Raw genomic sequence first — 13,645 nt, 5'->3', positions numbered from 1 at the left:
AAGAGAATTGTAGAGACGCTAATGTGAGCCCACCCTGCGTTTGCCTTACAAACATGGTGTTGGAACGAGTTAACTCATTTACTGCCAGACGTGCAAAAATATATCTACTCCAGTGCCAGGGTTTTTGTCATTGTCACTCGAATTCCAGGACCCACAGAATATTGAGTTTTAGAACTACATAAACATTCAATGCATCGTAAGAAACCTTAGACTGTCTTATTTCATCAGAAAAAAATGGTTAACTGCTAAATTATATGGATCTGGAGTTATATGAGCTTGAAATGAGGCCGGCTGTCCAAAATACAATGCAATTAATACGTATTGGTTTATATAGTGCTTTAACAACAGCTGAAGCTTTAACAAAGCGCTAACAAGGAAAGAAGGGAGATGATACCCCATTGTGGAAAAGAAAAAATATTGCCAGAGGCCATGGCCAGGGCTTTGTCGGCACCCAAGCATGAAAAAACAAAACCCGAACAATGGCGATCTACGTCATATTTTCAATTCCCGAATAAGTACAGATGACTGCTGAAGAAACCTTTTCATTGATGAATTCCCAAATATGTGAATGGCAGTGAATGAGTTGAACTCGTACCTCAAGGCAAGGTCAGTGCCCCTACTCTTCAATGACCTTTCGACACCTCTACTGCTTTAATGAGGCGGTGAGCTAAGTCACTAAACGGGTATGTCGCCCCCTCCCCCCCTCCCTTCATATGGCTTTGACCTTTGAGACGTGGACTTTTCCTGTATATATAGTTGTCCTCGGGGCTTGACAATGCGGGCAGAGCTGGACCATATACCGACTGGATCGATGGAGCCGCTTTCAGACACACCTGCAGTACCTGGGGCGGCCTTTGTGACACTGAGATAAAGACAAACCTCTCCCCGGGCTGTATTGCCGAGTCTCCACCCCCCCCCCCCCCCCCCCCCCCCCCAAGCTTGCATGGAACAAAACGGATAAATCAACCAAGGCGAGCCAGCGGTCCACGCGTGTTGGGAGTAATACTAATATTTCCAATATGACAGTGACAATATTGTAACTTAACCTTTTCTTAAAGGCAGAATGAATTCCAACCATCCGCCTGTGAAGGGTTGTGGGTGGTGGGGTAGGGGGTCTGTGCTGAGAAAGCCGAAAGACCCGGAGGGCGGAGTCCATGTATATTTACCAAACCTCGGCTCAATCCATCAACAGACACGGCGTGTTGGCTCTACCTGTCTGTCGGAGTCCTCTTCCATTCCCATGCCACTTCCTCTCCTCTAGCAACTTCACAGACCGTCTTACACTTGATAGGTGGGAGATATCACTCATCCGCCACTCGCCGTCTTTTCTGACACCGGGGCTTTTGTTGCTGACGCCAGTCTTCCTCCTTTAAACGCCGCCCGTCTTACTCTTCTTGATCCTCTCCAACTCTTGCCCGTACCCCCTCGAAAGCTTGTTGCAACAGAGGGAGCGCGCCAGTGTGCTGTCCAAGCAGGATGAAGGAGGGTAATTTGAGTCCCAAAGGCCGCCGTGGGAGCTCGGATGTAGTTTTCGGAAAGGTGTGCTGACAGTCAGCACTCTGCCGACGATTCGCACCAAAGTCACAGAGATGGCTTAGATGTGTGAAAAAGTCCTCCTTGCGGAGAGGCGAAGTGTAAATGAGCGCAGACGAAAGTGAAAGGCGGAGTGATTGTAGCTTTATCCGTGTAGACAGACTTGACAGGGTTGTCACTTCCCACCGAGATGCTATGTTTGGCCGACTTTGGCCCTGCGGTCCATTTGCACCTGACAAAAGATGGCAACCATTCTGCCTGAAACGTGCCGGATAAAAAAAGGCCGGGCGTTCATAGCAAAAACAACCCAAGATGGATGATCAATTATGATAGGAGCACTAAAACTGGTACTTTAATGGAAATGCGGAGCCCGAGGCACGGAACTTAAATGCCTTTGCGTTGATGCACACACGTCAACACGGTCTTATTTGTTTGGACAAGTCCGTCAGAACAATGAAAATACTGTTTTGTAATGCAACCTTTTGAATGCGAAGGAAGTCGATTGAGGCATTGTGTCGTTTAATTGCCGTAAGCAAAAGTCTACACGATCCTGAAACGTAGCCAAAAGGCGATGTTCATATTGGGAACCATGATGCATCCCGTCCTTATCTGTATTATTGGTCGATAAGTTCTGTTTTCAGCTGTTCTATTAGTTTGCTTCCAAAAAAGGATATCCTATATATCGCAGGTGTCAAAGTCAAGATCCAGGGGCCAAATCTGGCCCGCCATGTCATTTTATTTGGCCCGTGAGAGCTAATCGAGCATGTCAAGTCGCGAAAGTCTGAACCAAATTTCAAATGTAAACCACAATAACAGTCATTATTTTTTACTTCACATTTGAAAACTACTCATTTTTTAGTTGTAATATGTGGAGGGGATTAAACATTCTAATGGCTTCCCCAGATTCATAACGGCCCGTGCAAAAATACATTTGACACCCTTGGCGTATATTGTTGAAATCCCATCATCAAATTGTCAATATCAGACCAAGTGGTGTTAAATTTGCTTATCTGGGGATCTTCACCCATAGATTTGCGACTATGTTTTTGTTATCGCTGTATGGTATACAGTCTTTCAATATTAGCAATGAACTTTGCCTCCTGGTTTAGGATCTGATGACGTAGAGGCTAACTTATTATTCTCAGTTAAATTGTTCCATTACCCTTTTACAATGTATACTATGAAATTAACTTTATTCACTGCCAGACGATGTGAAAAAATGTGTCTACTCCAGTGCCAGGGTTTTTGTCATTGTCACTTGAATTCCAGGACCCACAGAATATTGAGTTTTAGGACTACATAAAAATTCAATGCAGCGTAAGAAACCTTAGACTCTCTTATTTGATCATACAAAAACAAGTTAATTCCTAAATGATATGGGTCTGGAGTTATATAAAAATGAAAGCGAAATGAAGGCGATTATACAAAATACGATACATTACATACATATTGATTTATATAGCGTTTTAACAACAGCAGTAACTAAGTGCTAAAATAATAATAATACATTTAATTTACAAGCGCCTTTCTGAACACCCAAGGACACTTTACAATAAAAACAATACATAAAACAATAAAATCATGAATAAAACAATAAATAATAAAACAGCAGATTAAACTAGACCATGAAAGCAAGTTTAAAAAGGTGGGTTTTGAGGTGAGATCTGAAAGTAGGAAGGGAGTCAATGTTACGGATGTTGGGTGGAAGTGAGTTCCAGAGTTTGGGAGCGGAGAGGCTGAAAGCTCTGCACCACATCGTAGTGAGACGGGCAGAGGGCATACAGAGGTGGAGGAAGGATGAGGATCTGAGGGCCCGAGAGGGAAGGGAGATTGGAAGTAGGTCAGAAGACAAATGCTGCCAACATTGCCAGAGGTTTGGCCAGTGCTTTATCGCCACCCCCCCACGGCGAGAAAAAAAACAAAACCCGAACCAATTCAGGAATGGCGCTCCACGTCACATTTTTCAATTCCCAAATAAATTTGGGGATGGCAGTGAATGAGTTAACATTTCAATGTCTATATTATTTTGCGGCATCATCGCGGTCACATCACTTAACATTGGCAAAAATCTCTCTTCGCTTTGTGCGTGGTTGAGTGCGCCCTGAAAAAGTTTGCAAAGAACTCGCGTACGCCGCAATACCGAAAAGAAAGACAAGCGGCTTGGAGTTTGAGTGGAGTAGACAAGCGTCTGCTATAGAAGCCGTTTTAATATGTTAGACCGTCTCCCTTGCTGGCTCCCCCCTCCCCCCTCCTTTACTCCCCCTCCCGGGGACGGCACTAATGCCATTAAGTGTGGGACAGATCTGTTCCATGTCTGCAGGCCTGCCAGTCTACTGGTCTGCCCTGAGACCACTCTCAATCTAATCCCATCCTATTTCTCTCTCTTTCGCTCTCCCACTCTCGTCCGCTACAGAGACAGGAAGAGGCGGCTTGGTGAGAGAGAGAGAAAGAAAAATCTAATAAATAAATGAGAGGATGCAAGAGGAAGGAAAAAAATATATATAAATGAAGTACTTCATTCTCGTAAATCATGTTGCCAACTTCCAGTAGACAGGAGGGCGGAGTTTAAGCACAGAGAGGAGTATGGGTAGAGAGCGAAGGGGGTAAGGCAAGAGAGCCTTTGAGAGTACGGGAAATGTTTCTCTTCCACCCTCAACCTAAAGCTTTTCTCTGGAGACTTGGTGGCGAGGTGTTTTTAATTGATTTTTGATTACGGGAGAGGGGGCGGTGAGAAGGGGGGTTGTTGTCCATTAGTGTCGATATGGAAGAGAGAACAACTCCTTCAAAGACACTGCAAGTGACAAGTAACGGAAAAACAGATTTGATATGCACCGATGGGATCAAAAACATTCTTTAATTCACGCTACAAAATGCTCGGCTTGAATGATGGACGCTTTTGGTTTTCTTTCACTTGTAGGATTTGAACATAGACACTGGTGTTTTTTTGACTCACAATTCCTGCTGCTCATTATTTTTGTAAAAGAAAAGTTAGGGAACGCAAGGGTTGTCATGATGGCTACGTTGATGTTTCCGACACAGGCGGGTGGTTCGCTGATGGTTCTTATGTTCCAATCGAAAATCATGTCATGTGAAATCATTTCCTATAAATCAAGTGTAGAAGTACTTTAGCTGCGCTGTTTAGCAGATCAAATTTATTAGCGCTTAATAGAAAAGTTCAAGCTGTTTATTACCACTCTGTCGGCTCTGTCAAACTAAGAGAATTCCATATACAGTGATACCTTGACTTACGAACTTAATTGGTTCCCAGACAAAGTGTTTAAGCCAAAAAGTGTGGATCCCAAAAATTAATTTCCCATAGAAAACCATTAAAATGAGAATAATCAGTTCCCAGGTCCCCATAAAACATAAATTTCTACTTTCTAATTTTCTAAGCCTTAAAAGTACAAAAAATATAACTTATTTAATTTGTAGTAAATGTGCTATGGTATTATAATTAAAGAAATAAAATGTACTGCATAATAAAGTTGTTTTATTTACCTTTGTGATGGGCATTGGTGGCTTGATGGAATGGAGTGGCCGGTTTCATCAGCATTAAACACTTGAAGAACGTAACCTTCTTTCACCATCTTGAGGAATGATCCCTTGTAGGTGCTTTCTATGCAATAATTTTACCTAGTTCGTCATCAATTGTGTTCTGTTTTTCTGGCTTGATAGGTTTTTGCATCAAGTGTACAGATGGCTTGTGCAGGTTATTTGTGGAGCCTGATTGATGGGAATTTTAACCTTGAAATCTACACTCTGCCTTTGAACTATCATTCTATCTATTTGAGTTAATTCCGGGTTGAGTGAACGGTGGCGCGTGTGGCTGCCGCTGCTCACCCACCGAAAAACTGATCCTGTGACTGTAAAGTGACCTGGAGAGTTTTGAAAGGAGCTTAGAAATGAAATTTATTATTATTATTATTATTTATTTTGTGTGCCTTATATTTGGAAAACTTTTCTATATTTATCTATTATATTTGGAAAACATTTTTCATTCATTGAAGGTGCACCTTATAGTCCGGTGCGCCTTATATATGGAAAAGTTAGAAAATACACCTTTCATTTGGGGTGCGCCTTATACTCCGGTACGCCTTATACACCGGAAGAGAGGGTAATGAAAAACGAGTTTTCAAATTCAAACATAATGACTGTTTTTCTTTGTTTTTGTCTTGGCATGGGGAAATTTGAATTTTTGGTTTGGACTTTAGCAAGCTTCATTTCACTTGACATGCTTGATTTGCTTTTGCGGGCCAAATAGAATATTGGTGGGCCAGATTTTGCCCCGGGGCCTCGTCTTTGACACCTGTGTTTTAAGGGATGTCTTTTGTCCATAGCTGTTTGCAGGAAGTGGCATCTACCGTGGGTCTGTAAAAAAGGGAGGCGTGGTGAGGTAAGGGGGGGGGTAAAATCGCATCAGGGGACTGTTCACTTCCCATCTCCCATTTGTTCATCCAACTTTTCTTTCAATCTCTTCTCCTCTCACTCTCTAATTCAGTCCGCTTTCCTGTAGATCATGTACGTGTGTTTTTTCATGCAATCCATCGCTGCGCCTATTTACCGTTTCCTGCACCGTGTTGAACTCTCCATCACCCCATTAAGGAGCCAACATTTCTCCATGCGTGCCAATAACCTCCTGTTCTCTGTTTCCCAGAATGCGTTCTTTTATTTTCCAACATACTCTTTCTGCCCCCCCCTCCAACCACACCCATTGCTTTCATTCTTGCATGTTGTTTTTCTCATCTGTACTATTAATCATCCATTGAGGGCGAGAGAAAGTCCCTTACGCTTTAGTCTCTCTCTCTCTCTCTCACACACACACACACACACACACTGACAACATCCCCAAAATGGCTTTCATTGGAACCAGATGCTCCTGCCATTCCGCCAGAATTCGTAGCCAGATGATGAGTCTCCAGCATTTCTCTATCGTGCGTTTATTTACCCAGATACATGAGCATAATGAGTCTCAAGTGCAGATTTTCTATTTCACACCATTTTTCCCGCCTACGATAATGTCATGCTCATGAATAATACATTTGGTTTTACCGGTTTGGCTTTTCGAATCAACAGCCCCCCCCCCCCCCCTTTCCCGTGTATGAAAAAGCTTAGGGTTAATGGCGTAACCATGACAACAGAAGACACACAACGTGAAGTGCCGCAAATCATCGTTGGTGATGAAGACATCCATTTCTTTTTCATGTTTAGTATCTTGTTCAAGGTCAAGGCAAACTGGAGCCGATCACAGCTGAGTCAACCTTAGATTGGTCGCCTGTCAATCTCAGGTACAGATGAATTGACTGAATAATTAAAGAAATGAATAATGAATGAAAAAACATTCATTTCGGTCCCTTAATGCTTACAATAAATATTTAAATACAGAGAAAAATTGGACTTATTTTTCGATACTTGGAGAAAAATATTTTTCTGCCGATTTGTATTTATTTATTAATATTATAGGGGGGTGAATATTGAATATCTGAATGTCATCTCTGCCTTCCATGTAGAAAATTAACTAAAGTCAGGAAAAATATACATATACTACTAATAATAATAATGATAATGATAACTATTATTATTGTAATTATTAATAATTAATAATAATAATAATAACAATACTAATAACAATAATAATAATAGTATCAATAATAGTAATAGTAGTAGTAGTAGTAGTAGTAGTAGTAATAGTAGTAATAATAATTAAGTAAATAATAATAATAATAATAATAATCATAATAATAATGATTATTATTATTAGTAGTATTATTATTTATATTAGAATCCATTTTATTTTGTTAGAGTTTGAAAGTAACAAGACAATCAAATAATGGCTTCAGATTCGGAGAAGATGATTTCTTGTTACTCATCCAGTTATGAATATGATTCAAATAGTTCTGAAGAGGAAAGCATAATTCCGTAATTCCGTGTCATTTTGAGGCATTGGGACTGAAATGTAGCGTTCTAGAAAATGCACAAGATGGCGCCCGAGCTCCGTTGGAAATGGGCTGATTTGTCTGCTGGGAATTTGTGTCAGCTCATATCAAATAGTAATCTTGGTGCAACACACAACGATTCACCATCGCATTATTTGTGTGTTTTCCTTCTAATTTCGCCATCAACACGGACCAACATGAAATTTTCAGACCAAACAAAGTAAAGTACTGTACTGTAAAATGCATTGTGTCGCTCTCTCGGTTAGTGACTCAAAAATAAGACTTCCTGAATATTCAGCGCGAGTCTTAAAACGTAATATATAGCTATATCCGGTAGAATCTTTGTAAAATAGGCTCAGTAGAAGTCATTTCAAGTGATTTTACAAATTACGGACACAACTTGTCCGGAGGCATCGGTCGTCCTTTAAGCGAAAGCAACTCATGACAATTCTTCGGGTGCCATCTTTAATCGGTAAAAGTAAAAGAGAAAAGTGAATCAAGTTCACGGTCTCACTTCAAGAGTCTGTAATGACTTTCAACATGTCATTTGCAACGCGACAAACGCGTCACTCAGCACTTAGCTCCGCTCGCGATTGCACCAGTGAAGATCACAACCAGAGTGTTTCTCTTCTATCTGGTAATTAGTTCTCCCTCGATCCCAGCGCAGCTATTTGATGTTATTTGGAGACGGAGCGCCATCATTCCGCCGCTCCTAAATTAAACTGTAATTGTTCCGCAGTTTCAATAGACCGCGGTGTGCACTCTGGCTGACAACAAACATCTGAGCCGGGTGCCGAAATGTTAACGCCCAATCACGCTGTTTCACGCGTCTTGTGGGAATTGAGCTAAGGTTTTGTACCAAAGAGTGATTCACTGTAATTGGTAGAGCACATGGTACCTTTTCGGTTGACTTGAGTCCCCCTCCATTAACAAGAAAAAAAAAAACAGTGAAAAGAAACCCTCAACCTAAAATCAAACTTGTTGGATTTGTTGCATTGAAATATAATTGAATAATTAATGAAAATGTAATTCAATGAGGTTTCTCATTCTGATAACAGATATTAGTACGCAAAGCCGTCATTGATTAACTTATTCACTCCTGGACGACGTGCAAATGTGTCCAATCCAGTGACAGGGTTTTTGTCATTTTCACTCAAATTGCAGGACCCAAAGAATATTGTCTTTTAGGAAAACATAAACATTCAACGGAGAATAAGAAACTTTAGACTCTCTTCTTTCATCAGCAAAAAAAGTTTATTCCTCAGTTAAAATGGGTCAGGAGCAGGGGTCGGGAACCCTTTTGACTAAGAGAGCCATAAAAGTCAAATGCGGTGATACCTCGGTTTACGAACACCTTGGCTTACGAACTTTTCGGTTTACAAACGTTAAATTTATGAAAATTTTACCTTAGCAATCAAACTATTTTTCAGGATACACACGAAGCTGCCACAATGAGTCATGTGTCGTTCATGAACGAGCCCGTTCTCCTAACAAGAAAATGGCAGCCGGCTTGTTTTGGTCCTCTATTGCCCGCCCCCAGTCGTCGGTTAAAGCCATGTGATTGGTCAAGTACGCAGCAGTGGGGGGTGGTTTAAACATTAAAGAGACTGGCAGACGACACTGAGAGAGTTTCAACTTTTATAGTTCAAAGGCAGAGTGGAGACTGCAAGGTTAAAATGTCCCATCAATCAGGCTCCACAAATAACCCGCACAAGCCATCTGTACACTTGATGCAAAAAGCTATCAACCCAGCTAAACAGAACACAATTGATGAGGAACTAGGTAAAATTATCGCAGAGAAAGCACCTACAAGGGATCATTCCTTAAGATGGTGAAAGAAGACGGCTACGTTCATCCTCTAGTGTTTAATGCTGATGAAACCCATCTGTTTAAAATTGCATTCATGGTCTAGTTCAATCAGCTATTTTATTATTTATCATTTTAGTTATGGTTTTATTGTTTTGTGCTTTTTTAATTGTAAAGTGTTCTTGAGTGTTCTGAAAGGCGCTTGAAATTAAATGTATTATTGTATTAAATGTATTATTATTATTATTATTATCAATGAGTCAGATGCAATCATCAAAAGAGCCAAATGCTGCCCCCCACACCCCCTCCTTGGAAGGGAAAAACATTGCCAGAGGTCTGACCGGAGCTTGATCCACACCCCCCCGCAAGACAAACCAAAACCCATTTTTTTTTTTTGCAGTTGAGGCTAAATTGACAACAGGCTGTTTGACATTGATTAATCAATGGCATGACTGACAATTTTTTCATATTCCTCGTCGTTCTCCAGTGCACAAACTCCACCCTATTATTCCCCCCCACCCTGAAATCACATTTCACCAAAATATTCTTTTTGTACGGGGCAACGTTTACAATCCAGCTGAGCCAGAAGGGACTCATTAGATTGTGTTGGCGTAACTAATGAAGTGACTCAGGCGGTAAAAAAAGTATACATAAATGTGCATGCAACAAGTAAACAACAGTAATTGCCCCCTTTGCATCCTTTCGCTGACCCCGAAAAAAATAAATCTGTGGACCAACAGTGATTTAAAGCCAAACACAAGAGACACCAGTAAATTGCGCCTATATGAGGCGTCATTTCCACTTCTTCTTAAGCGCTCGCTTAATTGCCATTCTCACCTGAGCAATTGTATCATTCCCCTTATTTTTCAGAATACGAGTCTATAATGAGCTGCGGGTGTCTCCCCCCCCCCAACAAAGTCAGGCTTGGAAATAGGTTTGGCTAATTTACCAATTAGACTGCAGGTCCACAGTTCCTGCTTCATCTCACCACCCCTGGCTTTGATTGCTCAATCTCTCTGCAGCGATCTTCACTCCATATTTGGCCCACGTGTGCTCGGCCAGCTTTTTTTTTTAAAGCGAGGTCCCACCTGCGCTTTGGATATTACGCCAAATCCGCCATGCCAGGAATTGGAGGACGTGAACGGGTCTACCCAGTGGAGCACTTTGGTTTTTTTAATGATGTATTTCATTTATAAGCACCTTTCAAAACTCTCAAGGACACTTTACAGTCACAGGATATTTTTTCTACCGGTGAGCAGCGGCAGCCACACGCGCCAGCGTTCACTCAACCCGGAAGTAACATAAAGTTAAAACAAATCCAAAAAAAATAGTAGTCTGATTTCCCAATTTCCCAGCATTCATGAATGTATCATCATTACATTTAGTCCTGTAATTTCAATTTGTCAGAAAAAGTAGCAACATTATTTTGGGAGGTAAGATGGAAACATGCTGCTTCTCCAGGTCTGCATCTGGAGGAATATATTACCGTATTTTCCTATGTGTACAAGGCACACCCCCAATAAATGGCGTATTTTATATATATATATATATATATATATATATATATATATATATATATATATATATATATATATATATATATATATGTGTGTTTCATATATATATGAAACACATTTTCCAAATATGTATAACATATATATATATAAACGTTTTCCAAGGAACAACGCATTGTAAGGCGTTACAGTACAGGTTGTTACGCACTACTTGTTCTTTTTCTTTTCCTTTCGGCTTTTTCCTTCAAGGGGTCGCCAGAGCGAACCAGTGTCCTCCATCTTCAGAAGTTTGATTGGCATGTTTGTTAGACATGAGTAAACTTATGAGAACCAAAAATGGACAAGCAGCAAAGTGAAAGTTAGCCAGAGGTGCAAATGTAATTTATGGTTTGATTGTGTTGGAGTGAGTGTGTTGTGCTGTTTCCCACCTTGAATTGCGCCGCCATTAAAACTCAACCCGAGGACAAATAGGAAATAAAATGAAAGGAAAGAAAAGAAAAAAAAGCCTTTGCACGCACAGCAAATATCAACACCTCGCCGCTTGCCGCTGCTTGTTATTATTCGGCATCGTGAGGCAATCAATACTTTTGAGGTCATTTATCAGTGCCTTTTTTTGTGCCTGGGTCAGTTCTATTTCCAACACGGCAATAAATGATCCCCTATAATTTTGTTTTATTTTCCCAGCATTCCTTTCTCTTCCCATATGCTCTCGGAATGACAGGACTCCAGAACGTCCGCGGCGGCGTCCAATATTTAGCATATAATCAAGGTTAATGACTCTTGCATCGTGACAATATTCGAGGCATTACACTTTTGACCTTTTGCATGCTGACATTTATTTGCAGTTTTAAACACGCCATCACATCAACACGACTGGAATATGCAAATAAGAACACATCCTGGCATGGATGTGTTTGGTCTTTTGGGAAAAGTTTTTTTTTTACGGGAATGTTGTGAACACGTACTCTCAAATATGAATATAGTTTCTTTAGTTTCTAGGCTTTCATCTACCCCCCCAAAAAATATAATAATAATAATACATTTCATTTAATTTATAAGCGCCTTTCAAAACTCTCAAGGTCACTTTACAGTCAGAGGATACGTTTTTCTTCTGTCGGTGAGCCGCAGCAGCCACACGTGCCAGCGTTCACTCAACCCCAAAGTAACTCAAATAGATAGCAAGCTGGCTAGCTAGCGAATAGATAGCTTATTAGATAGCTATTAGATAGCTATTAGATAACAAAAAGATAGCTATTAGCTAGCGAATAGATAGCTAATAGCTAGTGAATAGATAGCTAATAGGCCGCTATAAAGTACAAGATTAGGTAAGATTAAATTTACATAGAAGATAAGTACATAGAAGATAAGATTAGTATAAGATTACTAGCTTCACGTTTCATTAAACCTCAAATATTTGGAGTGGCTCTCCGGATGAGAAGGCCGGTCTTCGGCTTTCCCAGCTTTGAGCGGCAAACCCCCTTCGTTTTCTCTAATATTGATTGACCGCCTGTCGACCACACAAATTACATTGCAAATTTGCTTTGAGAAGATTTTCACCCGCTCGCTCATGAGAAATGGGAGGTGGAAAATTCCCAAATACACACAAGCGGCTACCAGGCTGCAATCGGTGAAATCGATGGAAACCGATGCAACGTTTGTTGCTCTAAAGCATGCCACTAATTGCTGTAATGGTGAGTTGTGCTCTTCACCTTTACTTGCAGCTCGCCGCAAGGACGCCACTGATCCTTCTAAACCTTCATACAGACGCCATATCAACACCCCCCCCCTACTCTCATAAGCCACCCCCCATCCCCCTCTGCCAATTTGCCAGCAGTAAAACTAATATTGTCTTTAATCAGATGCAATTTAGCCCCGCGAGTTAAGATCGCCTTCCAATTACAACTCATTAAGACTAATGCCATTAGGGGAGGCATCAGCGACCAATGCCCACCTCCCCGCCTTAGGAACCCAATCGCCTCAATTTCGGTCGATCTTTTCCCTTTTTTTTGTCTCCGTCCTTCAAAAGGATACAATATTGTGACATTTTCTGTTTTGATCAGCATGAGTCACGGGCGACAAAAACTTGAGGCGCACCATCTGATTTTCTCCTTTCACGCTCCAACAAAGACACGTTTATTGTACAGTAATTGCGGTTCTTCAAGAACATAGCTTTGGCCCTCCTCTCATTCGCCCCCCTCCCACTTCCTTTTTTTCCACTGGGTTGAAGAACGACATGCATCGATCTAATCAGCTTGTTTGGAGCTTCAAATGGTGTCTTTCAATGCCATATAAGTGAGTCTCCGTGAAGAGCTCTCTGATTGGCGTTGAGGATAATTGGTTGAAAAATTGTGCAGATGCAGAAAAGATAACAACATATACAAAACCATATGACCCCAGTGGTCCAGCCTTGCTTCAAGTTTTTGGATCAATAGGGCTACTGCACCGACAGTTTTGAAAAAGACGGATCAGACTACATGCTGGAGAGTGGTTACTTTGGCCGTTTTTCATTAGAGCCCATTCGTAAATCTGAAAATACCAATTCTTTTTTTGGGTCAAATAGCTATTTGAAATATTTGAGGCTTTTTATATGACATGTTAACATACTCTCCGTTAATTTGGAAATGGCTAAGAAAATATGGCAATTATCAGAAGAATTGGGTAGACTTGATATATGACCCCAAGTATCGAGGCCAATGTTATGGTTGATCCTTCAAAATCGACAAAGTTGTTACAAAACAATGCCACCTAGTTGCTTCAGGATAGTTCGGAAAATTTTTATCGACTCGATTTATGACTCCAATGACTTATTTTACCTTTACTGTATTGGCTGTCTTAGATTGAATAGTATTCAACATCTAC

General features: G+C 40.9%; 1 protein-coding gene across 14 annotated transcripts in view; it reads left to right on the top strand.

Annotated features, from left to right (window-relative positions):
• The window catches only part of adgrl1a (adhesion G protein-coupled receptor L1a), a 253,372-nt gene that overhangs the window by 66,095 nt on the left and 173,632 nt on the right, over nt 1-13,645 (top strand). For 2 of the 14 annotated variants that reach the window (XM_089018137.1, XM_089018135.1), the window contains exon 9: nt 5,871-5,926. The exons of the other annotated variants lie outside the window; for them this stretch is intronic. The gene's annotated coding sequence lies outside the window, so the exon portion shown is untranslated. The remainder of the gene's footprint in view (nt 1-5,870; nt 5,927-13,645) is intronic. 14 annotated transcript variants of the gene reach the window in all.

Source organism: Hippocampus bargibanti, linkage group LG17 (genome assembly GCF_051943395.1).
Source record: "Hippocampus bargibanti isolate YZ-2025 linkage group LG17, ASM5194339v1, whole genome shotgun sequence".
NCBI classification, from domain to species: Eukaryota; Metazoa; Chordata; class Actinopteri; order Syngnathiformes; family Syngnathidae; genus Hippocampus; species Hippocampus bargibanti.
Note: the sequence above shows the minus strand (reverse complement) of the source record. Positions and strands in the feature narration are given on the sequence as shown.